The 18675-nt window shown below is 42.8% G+C and overlaps 1 protein-coding gene and 1 long non-coding RNA gene across 4 annotated transcripts in view; one reads left to right on the top strand and one right to left on the bottom strand.

The window, feature by feature from the left end:
- Positions 1-18675, top strand: part of PLPP4 (phospholipid phosphatase 4) — a 567241-nt gene that overhangs the window by 519725 nt on the left and 28841 nt on the right. The window lies entirely within an intron of this gene.
- The window catches only part of LOC309635585, a 712727-nt gene that overhangs the window by 485930 nt on the left and 208122 nt on the right, over positions 1-18675 (bottom strand). The gene's annotated exons all lie outside the window — the stretch shown is intronic.

Consider the following 18675-nt stretch of genomic DNA (forward strand, 5'->3'; position numbering starts at 1 on the left):
TCTTCCCTGCCTTTGACAAATATCCCTCCCCAACCCCAAATGTTTTTCAGTTGTTATTTTCATTAAAACTTTTAGCCTAACTTTAGTTTTATTTTATTTTCATTAAATAAAGTAGTCCTAAATAAAGATAGTCTTATTTTAGTTTCATTAAAACTTTTAACTTAGTTCATTAGAACATTTAATTAACAAAGTCCTTTCCCCAGTGGGAGAAAAAAGTTAAAATGATAATTAAATCTCCAAAAATGTAACAAGGAAATGATAACCTGGAGCAGTCCTGTACAGGTAGGTCTAGGATATACTGTGGATTTTTCTCCTCTTGTCAGAGTTGGCAGCAGAATACCAAGGTGAAGTGTTGAATTTTTCTATTTGCATCAGCTCTGTGGGAAAGGGCTCTCTGGTCTGTTCTGGGCAGCAGCTTCCTGTTTTAGAGGGCTGGAGAGAAAATGATTTTGATACAAATACATCTCTGCATTTCAATTTCAGAGCTTGCATCCTACCCTGTCCCTACTTTGAAATGTATTTGGCTCAAGAAGATGCCACCAAAATGAGTTACGTCGATTTATCTTTCTGGATGAAGGTGTTTCTAACTGAGCAATTATATATTTGCCTAAACATTCACCTCATTTCCATCCAGAGCTTCTTCTACTTTGCTTGCAAAATGGAAAATACAAAATTAGTTATCTCAGTTCCAAGAACAGAGGATGTGTTTAAATTACATATAAAAGATCCTTTAGGCCAAAGCATCTAGAATGATGACTGCAAAAGTAAACCAGCCAGAGGAAAGAGTTAGCACTGGATCATTTGCTATCTCAGGGAGAATTTTATTCTATTTCCTCTTTCTATTACAACCTTTCTCTTGAAAATGAGTCTACTGAATCTTAATGTTCAGTCTATCCTCATTCTGATTGTGTGACTTTCTCACGATAAAAAAAATTAACAAATGGAAAATGCGAGTCAAGTATATACTCCTGTTTCTTAATATTATAGGAACTGAAAATGGTACGGGGTGATTCAGTACTTAAAACCTTTTAAATTATACCCAGAAACACAAATAGGGCAAAGCAAAATTGGTTTGGGGGACAATATAAAATCTCCATTTCATAGTTATCACGCACTTGGCAAATTGTTCCATAATACTAGCAAAATTAGATTTCACCACTTCAACTCAGGAAAGTTGTGGTAGTCAATATTCTCTGGCTCTTGAAAGTTGGGATGGTAATAAAGCACAATTTGACATTTTGCAATTACTGCTTAAAGATATTGAATACAAATTTAACATCAGCTATCTTCTTCAGGTGATGACACTTACCAAAGAGTTAAGCCTGCAATGCATTTAGATGATATGACATTCAGGAATTTATTTACAGTACTATTTCCTCAGTTATCCGTGTTAGGCATTACTTACTGACTTTCTACTGTAGTAATTGACTATTAGCTCTTTTACCATCACTAGCAATTCACCACCTCCAGTTGTCCCAATAGAATTGTTTCACACTTCCTGGTAAATATCATAAATTTAAAATGCCTAAATTGTGATCATCTGCATTGCTTACTACTGCACCAAGTAATGACATGATGACTGTTTACTCTCTTATATAGAGTTCTGTCTTCCTTGGAGTTGATAATTTGCATAATTTTCTATTATTCTATTGCCAATTCACTCCTAAACTCACCTAACGGTGTGTCATATTAAAAAAAAAATACGCATACACATTGGATAATTGTCTTAGTCAGTTTGAGCTGCTACAACGAAGTATCAGAGACTGGTGGCTTATAAACAACAGAAATTTATTTCTCATAGTTCTGGAGGCTGGAAGTCTGGGACAGGTGTCAGGATGATCCAGTTCTGGTGAAGGTCTTCTTTCAAGTTACAAACTGCCGGCTTCTCATGGTGTCCTCACATGGCAGAGAGAGGGTAAAAGAGCTCCTTTGGGGTCCCTTTTATAAGGGCACTAATCCCATTCATGAGGGCTCCATCCTCATGACCCAAACAGCTCCCGAAGGCCCCCACCTCCTAACGCCATCGCATTGGAGACTAGGACTTCAACATATGACATTTGGGGGAGGGGACAAAAACATTCAGTCCCTAACAAAAATCTGTCAGTCCCAGTTTTTGCTGGGGACCTTTTTCCACAAGTCTCTATGTTCTTGTCCCAATGTCCATGGATTGTTCTCTAGGACTCTGTCCGGTTGTTCCTAGACTGCCCTTCACCTTCCCCTGGACTGGAATTTCTGCTTCCAATGTTTTCTTTGGTTTGCTCTCTCAATTTGTGAAAGTACATTCTCTAGCAGCTTTCTAAAGAAATGTGCACTTTAGGTAAATCTTTGAATCCTTACACATCAAAAAAAGTTTTTATTCTACATTCAACCTTGAGTCAGTGCAGAATTATAGGCTGAAAATAATCTTCCCTCATCATCTTTTAAAGGAATTTCTCACCATTGTCTAGCACCCAGTATTGCTACTGGAAAGTCTGATAACATTCTGACTCCTGCTTCTTTGCATACAGACTGTTATTTTTCCTCCCTGGATGTTTTTAGGCTTTTCTTTTTATTCTAGTATTCAGAAATATCATCATGAGGAGCCTTGTTATGGGGGTTGTGCTGTCCATAGGCCTGGACACTCAACAAACCTTTGCAGTCAGGAGACCCAAATTTAGTTCTGAGAAATTTTCTTGTGTTATTTCCTTAATGATTTCTTCCTGTCTGTTTTCTCTGACCTCACTCTTAATAGAATTCCTATTGCATAGACCCTCACAGATATATCCTCTCGTTGCATTTCCCCTCTCTTCCTTTATTCATATTTTGGTTTTATTTTCCTAGGTGGCTTCTGGGTTATTCTTTAAAACTATCTTCAAACCCTTCTCAGATTTTTAAAAAATTTAGGTTAATGTATTTGTATTTTTAAGAGTTTTATCTCATTTTCTATTTGTTATTTTCTAAAAGCAATTTATTCTTGTTTTATCGGTAGGATAGCTTCTTCATCTCCCTGAGGACAGTGAAGTAATAACTGTATTAAAAAAAAAAAAAACTTTCCTAAATCAAGTATACTTCAACTAAATTTTTTTTCTCTTGTTTCTGCTTCGTCTCTGTTTCCTTCCACCCTTATTTTTCTCAGATTGTTTTCTTTCATCTTTCATTTTTCTCAAATTGCTATTTTCCCACCTTTTCTCAAGGGATAAGCTCTAAAAACACTCACTTAGATCTCTGTTTGCCTTAAATTGGAGGCAGAGGGCTGATTAATTTGTAGGTTCCAATGTGGGTGATCAGTCCGCTATCCCTGGGGGAACTCAGAATGGTGGTATGTTAAGGTGTTTTCTCTGGGACCAGTAAGTGTTTTCCTAAATTAATATGCCAATCTCCAGCTTAGGAAAGTATATATTTTGATTTAGGGTCAGGGGAGCAGAATTTGGCAGGCAGGCTGGGAATTCCAATGTTCAGAATGCAGACCTTGACTTAACTTACTCCATCCTATTTTTATCCCTATGCTTCCTTCCTTCCCTCCTGATGTGCCTGAGCTTAGAGATTTCTGGATACATTTCTCCAAATACTAAGCAGTCCATTTTCTATAGAAGGAAGACAGGTGGAGCTAGTTTGTGGCTGTGTGGGATGACAGAGAGGAGTTTGTGGTGGGAGGTGTGGGGACAACTGCACTGTGCAAAGACAAGCAACCACCCTCTTTTGGATCCACGTCCTCCCTCTGCTTCCCATAGTCTGTGGTGCCAAGCTTGAGCTTCTTGAGGTTCTGTAGGACGATCTGACTCTCTTGTCATGAGCATCCTTCCCTCTCTGTACGTCTTCCCTGAAACATACACACACAGGTGGTAACTTCCTGCCCTCTGCTATCATTATTTCATCTGCATTCTGTCTTCCAAAAACACACTGAAATCTTTCAAAAGCTATTTCCTCTTTCCCAGTCTCTCAGAACTTGTGGTTTACTGCCAGCAATTTAGTGAGTTTAGTGGGATTTAGTGAGAGGAGATAAACACAGGAAGTTTATGTATCGTGTTTAAAAAAAAAAAAGTCCCTTTAGTTTTCTAAATCAAATTAACATTGACTCTAAGGTATCCTGGTGGTGAGCTAAGTGATCTCGGTTTGTGTTAAGATCATTCCCTTCCCCGGGGCTTAACAGAGTCTCAGGGACTTGGCGCCTGGAAAATAGAAGACAGCCTGTAGATTTCTGTCCCTTGTGGTCACCACCAGGATTTGCTTCTTTCACAGCAACATCACAATGTGCAATTGCTTTATTTACTTTTTGATTATGACAGCTTTTACTTTTCACTGTTTTCCCCACTAAACTGAATATTCCAGTAGGTCAGGGATGATGTCTGCCTTGTTTACTGTTTTGTTCTCAGCTCCTCACACTATGCCTGTCACATACATGAAATCAATATCTGTTTGTTCAATGAATGAATAAATAAATGAATGTTTTAAAACAAGACTTCCAGGTGATTCTGATGCAATTGTCCACTGACCACACTTTGATAGATGCTACAGTGTGTTTGCTTTGCCTCTTTTTGAAATCAGTAGTCCTCAATTAAATTCAGTTTGAGTCCATTCAATTCAACCCACCTGAGAGCAGCATCGCAGGGCAGGAGCTACAACCCTGTTGACCTCCTAAGAAGAAGGGTGTTGGCTCCCCCAATAGACTCACCCATGCAACAGTCAGAGCACAAACACACACCCTCCAACCCCGATGCACCAGCAAAACAGGTGTACAATGGGTGTGAATATTTGTGGTTTCTGGCCTCTTGGCATCTTCCTCCTTCCTAATGGTGCCATGGATTTGTTTTGGAGGAGGAAGGCTTTCCCCTCCACACTCATGTAGACCTACTTTGGTGGGCCCATCAGGTGCTGTCTGTCTAAGCCTGGAACAGCCTCCTTATCTACACTTGGCTTCTTGGACTCCTTTCCCAGCCTCCACATCTTGAGCTAAGTGATGCCAGGACAGGCAGAGCCAGCCAAGAGCTTCCATTTCAGCACTGGCATCCAGGGCAGATGGTCGAGGAGTTCTTCCTGCCCTAACACCCCAGACCCTCTGCCTGCCATCTTGTCACTGTGCCTTCTCCCAAGTCTGTGCTCTGGTTTCCCGTAATCCTGCCTTCTCTTTCTCTCTGGCGTGGACTTCTAGCTAGGTTCTCAGTATCCTTCTGCTTAAAGAACAACTGATTTAATTGGGTGTGACAGTATATGCTCCAAAAAGTGATATTTCCCTACTTCCCTTGCCATGTACCATAGTTCTAACCAATGAGATGTGAGCAGAAGTTGTAGGTAGATTTATTACTAAAGTTTATTGAAAGAATAAATACTCTCTTGAGTATTCATATCTCTGCCTCATTAAGGAAAGGCCCCGGGGTGAGGACAGATGCCATTCCTCCCCTTAGCCCTGGCCACATGAGCATATGCCCCATCATGAGAAAATGGACCGATGCAAAGATATTAACTTATGCAACAGATGATCTGATTCATCACATTACAAAGTCTTTCATTTTACCCAAAATACTACTCATTTGGTTTCTTTGAATATCATGTCTCCCTCCCTCCCTCAGTTACATTTAAAATAAAATTTCAGAAGTTTTTATTTCAGTGCCACATAGTGGTTCAAATCTTGAGCTCTGAACACAGGCGGAGATGGGCTTGAACCCTAGATCTGTTATTTCCTCAAGCAAATAATATAGCCATTCTAAGCTGCAGGTTCCTCACTGGGAAAATGCCATTACAAAAATGCCATTACTTCAGAGGCTCATAATGAGGATGAAATGAGATAATACTCCTGAAACTCCTGGCTTATAGAAATGGTAAATAATGTTAGCTAGCATTATAATGTTAGCTGTCAGTATTATTGATCACAAAATGCAAATTACACATTGATTCAGCCCAATGCATGCACTGAGAGATTCCTGTCTAATTTACACCAATAGGGCAGAATTAATGGTGATTTTCCAGCTTCTATATGCATTTTTAGAATCATACTTGGGAAATAAAAACATTGTATCACTCTTGCTTTCACACCTTATAATTCTGACTGTCCCTAAACTATTGTAATCGTGTTTGTCAATAGAACTCCTAATTAATATTTCTATAGCTCCTAGGAGAGGTAGGGTTTTTTAAAATATTTATTTATTTATTTATTTATTTATGGCTGTGTTTGGTCTTTGTTTCTGTGCGAGGGCTTTCTCTAGTTGCGGCAAGTGGGGGCCACTCTTCAGCGCGGTGCGCAGGCCTCTCACTATCGCGGCCTCTCTTGTTGCGGAGCACAGGCTCCAGACGCGCAGGCTCAGTAGTTGTGGCTCACGGGCCCAGTTACTCCGTGGTATGTGGGATCTTCCCAGACCAGGGCTCGAACCCGTGTCCCCTGCATTGGCAGGCAGATTCTCAACCACTGCGCCACCAGGGAAGCCTGGTAGGTTTGTTTTTATTTTTACATTGGGATACATAAAATGAACCAACTATAAGTATTCAGTTCAGTGAGCTTTGACAATCATATATATCCGTATAACCACAATCCAAAACAAGAGGAGAGGTAGGTTTTTATTCTGTCTTGACTTTTAAATTTTATTTTGCCCTCTTCATTATGATGTTCTGAACAAGTGACAGATATTAGAAAGTGACCCAAGTAGCCAGCAGCCACCAGATAAGAAAGACTCAAGGGTGACTCTGAAAAATGGGTTTCTTGATCCGGTTTTCTCACATTCTCCCCAGCACCTCACTGCTCAGACCTCCCCTGACCTTGTAGCTTCAACATTTCTCTCTGCCTATGTTGCTTCCTCTCAGCCTAGAAATGCTTTGAAACTCTTATTCCAAGTAAATCCTCTCTTGAACCGTGTCTGCTGCAATTAAGGCCCAATCTCTCTCTCAACTTCCCCAAAGAGAAGTCTCTGCTTCCTCAGCCTCCACGGTGGTCTGACTGCCACTCCCATAACATGGTTCTCAATAAAAGTTGGCTCCTGTGACCCCTCCCGCCCCCACCCAGGGGAGAGCTTGTCCCTGACTGAGATTTCCAAACATCCACTGCTAGGGACCAGCACAAGTCCAGGTACAGTGGACGGACAGGGAAAATACCAAGGGTACCGGGGATCATATATATTCTCACCACTGGTCTAAATAGCTGGAAATGTGAAAAAACGCCACTCGACTGGACCTTTGTTTGCTGTTGTTTTGTTTTTGCTCCTTTGACCCAACCAGCATGATGTAGTGGGAGTCCCGCTCAGCGACATGGCAGCTGCTACAGGACGCTTCCGCCACCAGGGAGCTGCTGGGGCCCTCGCTGACCCAGGCGCCACCATCAGAGTCATTCTACAGCCTGTGCAGCAGCCTGCAGTCGTCCCAAGCTACTGGTGCAGGAGGAGTCGCTGTCTCCTGGCTGAGGTTTCTGGTGAAATGGAAGAAGGACCTGGGGTTAATTGTCAGGGAGAACTCTGATCTGGGCTTTGCCTGGACTGGCCTGATTCGCCAGTGATTCAGGCAGCCTCTCCTCTCCGTTCCTCTCTGCAGAGAGCATGACCTGCTGCTGGAGGCTGGGATGGTCACTGCAGGGTCAGCGGGAGGGAGGACGAGGCCCTGGCTGGCTTGCTCAGGTCACAGACCAGCCTCACAGTGGCCGCCCGGTGCGGACACTTCCCACTTGCCGTATATACAGGCTGGATACAGATACGAAATGTTAAGAGTAAACACATAAAATAAGATCGAAAAATTAGAAAGAAAAAAATGATAAGTGAAATTTTTTTTAACATCTTTATTGGAGTATAATTGCTTTATGATGTTGTGTTAGTTTCTGCTGTATAACAAAGTGAATCAGCTATACATATACATATATCCCCATATCCCCTCCCTCTTTCGTCTCCCTCCCACCCTCCCTATCCCACCCCTCTAGGTGGTCACAAAGCCCCGAGCTGATCTCCCTGTGCTATGCAGCTGCTTCCCTCTAGCTATTTTACATTTGGTAGTGTATATATGTCAATGCTACTCTCTCACTTCATCCCAGAAATTTTATAAAGAAATTAATTAGATAACAAAATAAAAGTTAAGACTAAGGAGATCAAATGGTAGGAAAATTAAAATTACACTTTGTGCTGAACATTATGGGATGGGTGGGTTAAGTACATAGAATGAGCCTGACTCTGCTTTCAAAGTCCAGCTCTACAGGAATTCTCATTTCCTTTATTGACTCTAACTCAACCTAAATTTTGGATTCAAGTCCCTCAGTTGTTTTGAAGACTCCGCCCACTCTGCCCCCTGGTCATGGTGAAGCTCCGGCTCGTCTTCAGTGCCATGGCTGGCGAGGTGACGGGAGGGTGACGGCTGTAATTACGATCGTCTTTTCACACCGGCGACCACTGAGCATCCTCTACCCTGAACACCGGCCCCCTCAGGTGAGAGGCTCCTGACTGACCTGGGTCCACCCAGGGATGAGGTCTCTTTGCTGATGCCGGGAGCCTATCTCCAGATTCTGTCTTTTTGAACACATCATAAGACCATTCCCTCTCGGCTCTGGCCACCTCCTCAGGCTCTGCTCCCACACGTCCCAAAAGCCTCTTAATATCCACCCCTTCTTCTCTCTGTTGTTCTCTCCCTGACTCTCCTTTCACCTGATGTGTCCCTCTGACTCATCTCACTTATCACCTTCAGTGGGCTGAGATTTTCAGAAACAAATTCCAGGACAGGAGATTTTTGATGGCAACTTCTTTCTCTCTGGCTGTAGACTCTTACTGGGATGAAACACAGAGCTTTCTCTCTGCTTTAAGGTGGGATGGGACCAGGGTAGGGAGGAAAGGATGGGGAAGTGTAGGGAGGAGAAACAGAAATTAATCTCTTAAGATATCATCCAGCTTTGTACATTACGTTAAAGTTAATGACATGGAGAGATACTCAAGATTTATAAACTGTAAAGAACAAGGTTAAATGAGCATGTGTCCTATGAGAGCATTTCTGAAATATATAAACATATGCACATAGAGAAAAGACAGGATATAAATATAATGTTTATATAAAATATAAATATACAGAGAAAAGACAGAAATGAAATCCAGCTGTGTTTCCTATAGGGAGCAGCCTAGCAGATTCTTCTTCCTTTTTGACTTTTCTGTATTTTTATAAACTTTTCCATGGTGAGCTTCCTTTAGTTCTAAGATAAAACAGAAGAAATAAGACCAGATAAACATATATATTAGCCATAAGAAGAGAAGATAGCCTTATAATACCTACTCTTTTTTTTCTGTGTCTCCCACACATCTTTTCAGGAGAGGATTCAGGAAGCTAGGCTAATGTCCTGCAGGGTGACTGCTTCCGGTGGATTAACGTCCTTTGCTTTGGGAATTCTGCATTTCTGCTGGTGAAGGAAAGGACCCACTGAGTCTCTGGCAGCCACATCAGGCCTCTCTTACTACCCAGGTCTAATATGCCCTTCTGTGCTTCCCGCCTGCTTTAGGAAGAACTCACGCCCCACTACACACTCTGCAGGCTGGGTCGGGTGGGGATGGGAAGCCAACCTCCCTCAGTGGTGAGGACCCACGCCGAATCCACTACTGAATCAGTGTAAAAATACAGACATGGCAGCCAGCATTTGGCTCCAAGTGTGTTTAGTATCCGCCTGTGGGCACGCTGCACTTTTAGGGCAGTGGGATTGCTTGGGACTTAGAGCAGGAAGCCTGCCATGCAGCTGCTCCCAGCTTTACCTGGTGACCTCAGAAAGCCCTGCAGTGAAGCACCAGCTCCCACCTGGTGAAAATCCTCTTGCAGCTAAAAGCTAAGTGGCCTCCAGCAGACAGTGATGGAAATAACAGGCAACTCACACTTACGCTGCGCCTTGGAGCAGAAGCCGCTAATGAGTCTAATCCATCCACATTTCAGACGCCTCAGCTGTCTGCATCTCTCCCTCAGAAAGGCAGAGGCACACAGTCCCCCTCTTTGGAGGTCCATTCATTTACCAGCGATTCCATCAAACCCAGCTCCCCAGATTACATTTTAGATGATGGAGCGTTCCAGGATGCTCTCTGCAAACCAAACCAGGCTTTGTAAATGTGAAGGATGATTGTTACTGGCATCCACAGCTCCGAGGGCACATTCCCAAGTTGTAAGATTCTCTGTGTTTCAGGTGGACTTTGTGCTCCTCCACTGCAGCTGGACTTCTGACTGCAGGCAGCGTGACTGATGGAAAGCTCTGATGAGAAGTAATTTCTTCAAGAAGTACTAGGACCCCTCCTTCCTCCAGCTTGGACTAAAGTGCAAAGAAAGCAGCAGCTCACTTATAGTTTTCTTGATTTTTTGGGTTTTTTTTTTGTAGTTTGGCATTTTTGTGAGCTCTCAAAATTGATTTCCTTTCACCCTAAACACTGTTGCTTCCCTGACAGTCAATTTCAAGTAGATTATCTGTCTGTTCATCATGTGATATGACTGTCCGCTGCATATCAGCAATGGCTTGGAGCCTGGGGGTCACTGAAGCTTTAAGACCATCTGGAGGAGCTTCCTGGATTGTTGGTTGTTCCAAGTCTCCTCACAACCACTTGGTTGAAAATACAGTAAAGGAAATGCAAATTAACCCCATGTTAGGACAGCTGGTTTCTGGGAATTCAGTTTGTTGAAAAGAAAGAAGTAGATTCATGACTGATTCCTCAGCCATCCAAGGAATTTAAAAATTATTTCTGGAATGTCAAAGGCTGAAAGTTTTTGCAGATTCCAAAAGCAGGTTCTGACAGTGAACTCCACCTTACCTGCCACCCAGAGTACATGCTAGATTATCGTGGTGTCTGTAGTTCCATCAGATGGTCGGGATGTGTCCTTCTGCCCTACTCGTTGTTGACTGGACCCTCTGGGGCAGCTAGAATATGTGGGAATAAATTGAGGGTGGACATTTTCATTGCAGTCCCACTGCCTCTGGTTATAGGTAAAGCATTCAGTGCCCACAGTGTCAAGAAGATAGGCCCCATCATGGACAAATTTGTGTCAAATTCCAGGTTCTCACATCCTTCACATAACCTCCCGACACACATTTAGCATCTTCTATTGAGTGCCCTCGTATCTGTACCAGCTAGCCCAATTTGATCTTCCAAGTTCCAAATTACAGATGCTCAGCCTACACCCATCACAATTACACAGCCAATTAAAACAATTTTTTTTCCAAGCATAGCTTTGAGTCCATTAGAGCACCATTATGATTCTGCTTGTGACTTCAACCAACTCATAGTACAGAACAAGCCATTTTCCCCAAAGGCGCACCTCCTAAAATCAGAGGGAACTTGATGACACACAGCTCTCTGGGGAGGCCTAACCCATCATCTCACCAATGCTCTAGGCTATAGGTAAGCAGATGGGCCCACTGGGCCAAAGATAAGGCCATTTCAGAATACCGTGGTTGTGATCAACATCCCCTCCTGGGTGAGAAGCGTCAAATCAAGCCCATCACTTAGTCTAATTAAGGGAGTAGAAAGCAGTAGGGAAGAGAACACATTAAAATACAACTGGACATCAGTGTTGAGCTTGTAAGATCAAGAAGCCTAGGAATATAATAAGAGAGCTCTGCAAGTGCCAGGCTGTTGGGACACTTGCTGTTTTGTAGACTGATTATCAAGAGGCCTTAAGGATGCAAAATGCTTACCAAGCAACTTCTGGAATTGCAAAACACTCTTCCTGCTCATAACTCTGCTAAGGGGATTTTTTTCCACCAACAAAAGGTAATTAAATTATTTTTTCCATTTGGGATAAGAAGAGGAGAGAGAGTGGGAAATACAATTAGGATCTAACCTCATAGAGTCTGCAAATATTTCATGAAGTTATTTCTATTTTGCATAGTTTATGATTAAAGAAAATATGTATGTGCTCTTAATTTGTCTAGCAAGGAAATAAATCCAGTGGAGAAGTTTTTGGTTTTTTTTTTTTTTCTGGTTTGGTTTTTTTTTTTGGCCACACCCCACGGCTGGCGGGATCTTAGTTCCCCAGCCAGGGATCAAACCTGTGCCCCCTGCAGTGGAAGCTCGGAGTCCCAACCACTGGACCGCCAGGGAAGTCCCAGAAGTTTTTAAAACTGACTGAATTCAATTTCCAGAGGATGGTTTTAACAAAGCAGTGTAATCGTCATCATCATCACCATCATCATCATAATTTTCCCTTGAGTACCTCAAAGATCCATGCCAAAATGAGCTAATACATGTGGAAGGCTGTATTAAGCTCTAAAATACCATTTACACGCAAAAGCTTATTATTATTATGCCACAGAGTCACACCCTCTTCTTCAGCATTCTTCTGTGCGTGCTAAGAAACTAACAAAAGATTTTTTGTTGGTTTTCAAGAAAATACACTGGTGTTTCCACACGAAGAGGTTACACGTGAGTGTGGATTTCCTGAACACAGAGCCTTATTCTTCTGACATGACTCGGGTGGTTGGTTCCCAGTCCTTCCCACAGAGGTAGGAAATCACAGAGCACTGTCTTCTGTATTTATTTGTGTTTAATGAGCAGTTGACACGTTCCATTCAAGCAGTGGTTTTCAACCAGGGGCAAATTTGCCCCCAGGGACAGTTGGCAATGTCTGGAGACCTTTCTGGTAGGCAGGTGCTCCTGGCCTCTGGTGTGTAGAGACCATGGATGTAGCTAAACATCCGACGATGTGCAGATGCACGGGACACCTCCGCACAGCAAAGGATGATCCACTCAACGTGCCACCTGTGCTGAGGTGGAAAACTCCTGCTTTAAGACAGGAAGCTTTCTGCCCAGACAGTCCCTGGCCTCACAGGAAGCAGAGCAGGGGAGAATCAAGCCTCCCCCGAGAGCAGCCAGCTTGCTGTGGACAGAGTTAAGAGCAAAGAACTGTGTTGTGGGAAAACAAACATGAAGGTTGATGAGAGCCTTGAGCTGACTGGTGTGATAAGCCAGCCCGCAGGGAATGAGAGACACAGAGATCGCTTAAAAGAGATGCCGACTCCGGAGTATCGAAGCTGAACAAGAGGCTTGTGGTGGGCAAGAAAGCAGCCCACCCTCTGTTCCAGAAGAGACAGGATTCCTTGGCCTGGGCGCATAATCCTTAGCATGTGGCACGAAAAGGAAGGTGGTGAGAGGTCAAAAATCTGAAACGGAGGCAGAGAGTGTTCCCTTTTAATGAGAATTTGCTGAATTAGCAGGAAGGAGAAAAGACTATTGCAAAAGACAAAGAAGAGTTGGTAACCATCAGCTTAGCAAATGCTGTGTTTTACAGCTGAAAACATTCCTCCGAGGAGAAGCTGCAAAGTTCCTTTCATGGGAGAAGCTGTAGACACTTCGCAGAGGCTGTGGAACTTCAGCTGAATCTTGGAATGAAAGTCGTCCCTAGCAGGGAGGACCCTGAATGCACTTTCCCATCACTGATCTGCTGAAAAGTCTGTTGATTTTTTGAGCCCCAATATCCTTTATCAGCTGGGATTATGGTACTAAATCTGATTCAGAAAACTTGTTGTGAGCCTCAACCTTAAGCAAGGAAGTTGTGAAGGATGCATAATTGAGCAAGACCCTGTCCCTACCCTTAAGTGGCTCAAGTCGACATGATCTGGAAGCTTCCAGCTCTTGAAAGTCCTTGAAGAAGTAGAACTTTGTTTATGATTCCATGGTAGAAACACTCTAGGCAATTTAGCATTCGTTAGGTAAGATTTTTATCCTTAGGAAATTGGAAACCTGGGACTTGCAAAAGGGGGAAAGAAATGGCATCAAAACCCAACAGTAGCCGAGAGTGAAATGACAAATGTCCACCAGCAGAAAGCAAAGAACAGGCTGATCTTGTTGCATGAGTGATGTGCATGGGGTCTGCAGACCGGTCCCGTTGCCAGCAGCTCAGACATTCAAGGCCCTGGGGCCCAGGAACCCATCAGTGAAATGTTCCCATAAGTTACCAGAAGGTCTGTGCAATTACCACATGGGATCAGGTGGTGGGTCCACAGTTGCACTCACCTGTCAAGGTTTAAGAGTAAGCCTGGGTACTCTTCCAACTTCACCCAAGCCTGAAAGCCAAAGACAGTAAAAAGGGAAGTGACCATTTAGTATCAGAGAGCAATGAACAAGGCTGGGAGTTCACATTTCTGTTAAAATGAAAGTGAATGCAGGAGACCATGGTCAATCCACTTTATAGGCCTCCTAACACACCTCATAAAATTGATGAGTTTTCCTTGCTAATGAGAGACAAATTGAAGCAGTAAATTGTGACTGTTGTATAGTTTTTCAGTAAGTCCCATCAGGCCCTGTGCCCACCTTTCTCTGAAGTATAAATTTCTCATTATTGCACCAAATGGTTCACATGATGCTTGCAAAGTTCCTACGAGAAATCTTTGCAAAGCTGTGCCAGCTGTTTTCCAGGAAAGATGGAGCAGGACCTGCCCTTTATCTGTCTTGGATGAGGTAATAGAGTTGTCGTTTGTGTCATGCTGTCCAGTAGCACTCTGACCCTCTGTCCGTCCCCTAAAAAAATGAATGAGTCCAGTTCTGCTGGGACACGTGAAAATATTTGCCTCAGTATCACAGGGCTGAAATCTGTGCAGATATCTCTAGAAATTGGATTACATTGTTTTATTAAGAAGAAACGAGCAGCAGAATAATCCTTTGGTGGTTCTCCGGGTCTCCTGGTGTCATGGAATTTCCTTCTTTTTGCTTATTTCAAGAGAAAATAAGTAAGCTCAACCCCGAGAAAGAAGTTGGATCCAATTTTGTCGTGTCTGATACAGTAAAATTTGAGTTGTAAATTTTGATATATCCCTGTATGACTCTTCTCCCAACTGAAGTAACACTAGATGATCTTAAGGATCATTTATGACTCTAAGATTTTACGGTTTTTCAAGGCCTGATGATTAATGTGACGCTTACACTGAAGCTTAATAAAAGTGAATAAAAAATTCCACCTACAAATAAATTATATACATATTAAAACAAGTTTATTTTTTTAAATTGGGGTATAGTTGTTTTACAATGTTGTGTTAGTTTCTACTGTATAGTGAAGTGGAGTTCCCTGTGCTGTATGGCAGGTTCTCGTTAGTTATCTGTTTTACATATTAGTGTATATATGTCAGTCCCAATCTCCCAGTTCATCCCACCCTCCCTTTCCCCCCTTGGTGTCCATACGTTTGTTCTCTACGTCTTTGTCTCTATTTCTGCCTTACAAACCAGTACTGAGATGGGAGACTTAAACCCAACCATATCAATAATTACATTAAATGCAAATGGACTAGACATTCCAGTTAAAAAACATAATGGATTAAAAAATAAAAGACTCAGTTGTATGCTGTTAACAGTAAACACATTTCAATTACTATTAAAAAGCTGGAAAAATATATTATGCAAACACTAAACCTAGGAAATCTGGTGTGGTTATGTTAATATCAGATTAAGCAGACTTTAAGAAAAAGAGTATTAGCAAATATAAAGAGGGACAATTCTTGCTGATAAGAGGTTCAATTCATCAAGATCAAATATGGAACTTCTCAGTGAAGCAAGATGACTGAGTGTGAACTCTTCAATAAACTCCAAAGCAAAAAGCATTACAAGATACCAGGATAAATCCATATTCAATTGCTTAATCTTAGAAGTGAATTTGCACTGCCTGAACTTTTATATGGCCAGGCAAAATATTGTCTTGGTAACAAGAAAATATCTTCCAACAAAAGAATACAAATGAGCTAAAAACTGCTCTTTGCTTACTCTGAATATGTCCCATATGGCAGAGAAATAAAGAATTAAGATGAATGGACTACTGTTCATCTCAGAAGGAAGGCTTTGGAGTTACCGGGTGTATGTGTGCGTGTGCGTGTGTGTGCGTGTGTGTGTGAGTGTGTGTGTGTGTGGTGCAGTCTAGAGGTGCTTAAAGAAGCAGAAGTACCAGAGAGAAAGGATTCCCTGTCCCTGACTCAAACAGGGGAAGTGAGGACTTCCCTGGTGGTCCAGGGGTTAAGACTCCGTGCTTCCATTGCAGGGGGCATGGGTTCAATCCCTGGTCGGGGAAGTTCCTCATGCCACACTGTGTAGCCAAAAAGAAAAACAAAAACAAAAATATGGGAGGTGTGAATAAGGGAATTGGCTCAAGTCCAATATTTTCCAGCCTAATGGACAAGATTTTCTGGATAAACACTTAAATCCACAAAGGAAATGAATAAAGTTCTGTAAAACAACAGCAACCCAGAATAGGCAACGTAGAAAGGATGCAGCCCTGGGGCAGATTCTAACAGACCCGCACAGAAATGCAGGGAGAACGAAAGCTCAGTGACAGAGAACACAGAAGCAGCAGGGAGAGAAGTAACCCAAGCTAAGGACCAAGAGGAGAAACAAAGTGAAAGTGTCAGAAAATGGAAGAGGCTCTACGAGAGAAAAGGCTGGTGGTCAAGTTGGGCAGGGGAGTATGTGAGCACAGTGAGACCACGCTTACAGGAGACCCGGAAGCTTGCACCAGCTCAGAACTGATGAGGAGAATAAGGGGCTGAAATGACCCCGTGGAAAAGAAAACCCAGACTGAGGCACATGAGTAAAGCCCTGGTTTCTCACCAGGTGTTGGTTTCCTGTGGCTATTGTAACAAAAGACCACAAACAGGGACGCTTAACAACAATGGAAATTTATTGTCTCAGTTCCAGAGGTGAGAAGCCCCAAATCAAGGTGTCGGTAAGGTTGGTTCCTTCTGGAAGGAGACTCCATTGCACAGCTCTCTCCTAACTTCCGGCAGCAGTCAGCAAGCCCTGGCTTTCCTTGGCTTGCAGATGCGTCACTCCAATCTCCACTTTCCTTCTCCCATGACCTCCTCCTCTGTATCTCAAACCTCCCTTTCTCTTCTCCTATAAGGACACCAGTTGCTGGATTCAGGGGCCACCCTAAATCTCGGATGATCTCATCTCAAGATCCTTAACGACATCTGCAAATACCCTTATTCCAAGTAAGGTCACGTTGTGAGGTTCCAGGTGGACATCAGTTTGCGGGGGACACAGTTCTACTCACTACACCAGCTGACTCCTTGGTAACAGGAATTGATCCAAATTACCTCAGACTCTAGACCAGCACTTCTCAGATTTGAATGTGCCTATAATCACCTGGGGATGTTGTTAACACGCCGATTCTGATTCAGTAGTTCTGGGCTATAGCTGAGAATCTGCACTTCTACAAGATTCCAAGTCATGCTGATGCTGGTGGTCTGGACCACACTGAAGAACAAAGCTTTAGTGTATATTTGGAAATGTATGCAATCAGTTGGCCATGCTTCACCCCAATAAATCTGGTATAACCGTGAGCCATTTGCAAAGAATAAGCTGGCACTTTTTTTCTGTGAAAAGTAAGAAATAAACAGAAATCTGGGTGTGGGACAAACAGTTTTCCCTGACTGAGAAACAGCAAGTTGGGGGAAGACTGTGTGATGTATATTGTACCCCTCAATCTTCATTAAAATTGTGAGGCCAGCACAATGCATCATGCCCGTGAGGCTTTCACGGGAGTCTTGAATGCACAGAGCTTTGAGTCCAGATTTTGCTTGGGAAAGGACAACTGTCCGCGAGGGAGAAGGCTCTGAGAATTTGCAAAAACCGGGACTGGGGAAGTATCAGGGCTCACGTGAGTTGTGAAATCGAGGGTTTAAATCAAGTAAACAGAATCCCTGAGAGGTAGGGAGGCACTAGCTGATACCTGGGTAAGGACTGCTAGGTCCCACGTAATTGGTCTTCAGTGGCACAAGATTTAGGAGACTCTGCCTCTAGCTTTGTCATAGTAGAGTCTTTTTATCCATAGGTCAGAGAAAAGGGCAGCGTGAAAAAAATAGATTTAAAAATAGTCACTTGAGAGAAGTGGTGGATGCGATTGGTTGGGTTTCAATATTTTGAAATCAATATCCTGTCTCAGTTACCAGAAGGGACACTGCAGCCTCCTGACCCACTTTTAGACTTGGTTTAATGTGAGGAATCTTGCAAAATAAATTCCTCTTCTTAAAACAAAGGACTTTTCACAGAAAGGGCTGTGGGACAGGGAAGTGAGGGTTAATCTTTAGAAATGGTACCAGTAAATGCCCCATTTTGCTCTGACAATATTGACTTTACTGGTACCCTGCAATCCCAGAAAACAGAGATGGTTAAGAAATTTCCCACTCCTTTGTGTTCCAGAACTGGCTTCCTGCCAGGAACCTTGCCTCCCCATAGGGCTTAGATAATACTCACAGATGCCCGCCTTGTTTACCTAGAACAGGACTAGACAGAGACCCTCCAAATTTCTATTCTTTGCTTCATAATTGTTAACGGAACTATCTGTGATCAATCTGAACAAAATGCTTATTAAGCAAATTTTGGTTAAGATTCCCTTGGTACCCTAAGGCCCTGAATTTGGCCGCACCCTCATCCTGAGCCAGCATACCACCCTCCTTAATGGCCCGTCCTGAGGAATAGGCTGACCTCAGGGTAGAATATCCTCTGATCTAGTGACTTCACCTCTGCTCATCCCACTGCCCCACACCTGGTTCTTTCTAGACTTGCTTATTCCTCCCCATAAAAGGAAAGTCCAGTAGTGTATATATGTCCATGCCACTCTCACCTTGTCACAGCTTACCCGTCCCCCTCCCCATATCCTCAAGTCCATTCTCTAGTAGGTCTGTGTCTTTATTCCCATCTTACCACTAGGTTCTTCATGACCTTTTTTTTTTTTCCTTAGATTCCATATATATGTGTTAGCATACTGTATTTATTTTTCTCTTTCTGACTTACTTTACTC

Source organism: Balaenoptera borealis (assembly GCF_965194805.1).
Source record: "Balaenoptera borealis genome assembly, chromosome: 10".
Lineage (NCBI taxonomy): Eukaryota > Metazoa > Chordata > Mammalia > Artiodactyla > Balaenopteridae > Balaenoptera > Balaenoptera borealis.